The sequence below is a fragment of the Plectropomus leopardus genome, unplaced genomic scaffold, assembly GCF_008729295.1.
Source record: "Plectropomus leopardus isolate mb unplaced genomic scaffold, YSFRI_Pleo_2.0 unplaced_scaffold21342, whole genome shotgun sequence".
Classification (NCBI taxonomy): Eukaryota; Metazoa; Chordata; class Actinopteri; order Perciformes; family Serranidae; genus Plectropomus; species Plectropomus leopardus.
In genome coordinates, this window is record NW_024623097.1 from 357 (window position 1) to 1,784 (window position 1,428).

The 1,428-nt window shown below is 45.5% G+C and overlaps 2 non-coding genes across 2 annotated transcripts; one reads left to right on the forward strand and one right to left on the reverse strand.

Moving 5' to 3' along the window:
- Positions 1 to 290: 290 nt before the first annotated feature.
- On the reverse strand, positions 291 to 361 carry trnag-gcc. Its single transcript has one exon. It is a non-coding gene; the product is annotated as a tRNA-Gly (tRNA).
- A 653-nt stretch (positions 362 to 1,014) lies between these two features.
- Positions 1,015 to 1,086, forward strand: trnad-guc. The gene has a single exon. It is a non-coding gene; the product is annotated as a tRNA-Asp (tRNA).
- The last annotated feature ends 342 nt before the right edge of the window (positions 1,087 to 1,428 follow it).

Here is a 1,428-nt window from a genome sequence, read left to right on the forward strand (position 1 = left end):
AATGCTCATTGACTCCAAGTGTATGCATGTGATGGCACGTGCATACACCTGGAAGTTTGACTCACCGCCTTCTGCGCCAAACAGGCACAAAATGCAGCTAAATTTCAGATAGCAGCAAGCCTTTTCTTACCCAAGAAAAGCAGGGGGAAAGAGTCACAAGTGTTGCTTCTGGTGTGGTGTATGACATGTCACTAACGCCAGCATCTTCTAATGCTCCTCTCCACGGTATTAACTGCAAGAAGACAAAGAAGTTGTGCAACCATTGACTCCAAACAGCAGTAAAGACACAGTGCATTGGCCGGGAAGCGGACCCGGGTCTCCCGCGTGGCAGGCGAGAATTCTACCACTGAACCACCAATGCTCACATGGCAGCGACAGCCACAGCCACCGTTTTTTTGACGCAATCTTGTCTTCATATTCTTCCTAGGCCGAATCAGATGGGACACAACTGATCCATTTTGTGCCCATCAAGACTGCAACGGTGCGCCAAACATCTTCTTTCATGGGGACCTGCACAGAACCTGAGGGAGAGAAAGCCTGGGTAAACAAAGCTAGTTGATCGCCACCGTCGTGGTGCCAAGTTATTATGATCATATGACTACTGTAACTCACATTCATATGGTCACAAAAAATATACAAATAGTTATGAAAATTAATCATAACTTGGCAACTAAAATAACAGAAATATAAAGTAGAACTATTTAAAATCCAGAGCCAAACAAAGGAACTTATATAATGAATAAAACAATTCTGATGAATATTAGGATTACTGTCATTTATTCAAAACAATTTAGTTCAGATAATTCTTACGAGTGGCAGGGAGCACCAACGAGACAGAAGAGGCAGGAAAACATCAAGAGTGAACCCCTGCTTGTTTATACATGAAGACAGAAATGAATGGTTGTCACCAGTGCAACATAACACCACTGCAATTTCAGTCTTGCCAAAAGGTGTTGCACTGACCGGGAATCGAACCCGCGTCTATTCCGTGGAGGGCTATTCCCTACAGACATCTCCTTGTTAGTATAGTGGTGAGTATCCCCGCCTGTCATGCGGGAGACTGGGGTTCAATTCCCCAACTGGGAGGGTAGTTTCCTACTCAAACCTGCTGCATCACCTCACCTTGTCCTTGCTGAATGAGCAGGGAAAGTGCCAACAATAGCAAGAGCACTGTTACAGTCATTTCATGATGGCCCACTGACAGACGTGTCGGAGCTCACATAAAAAGCCCCCTGTGGTACAGTGTCAATGAAGCAACTGACAACTGCATTGGCTGGGAATCGAATGCAAGGCCTCCTGCATGGCAGGTGAGAATTCTGCCAGTGAACCACCAATGCTCACACGGTTGTATTACCCACAGCCACCACTGGTTTTTTGATGCAATCTTTTCTTCACATCGATCCATTTTGTGCCCATCAAGAGTGCAAC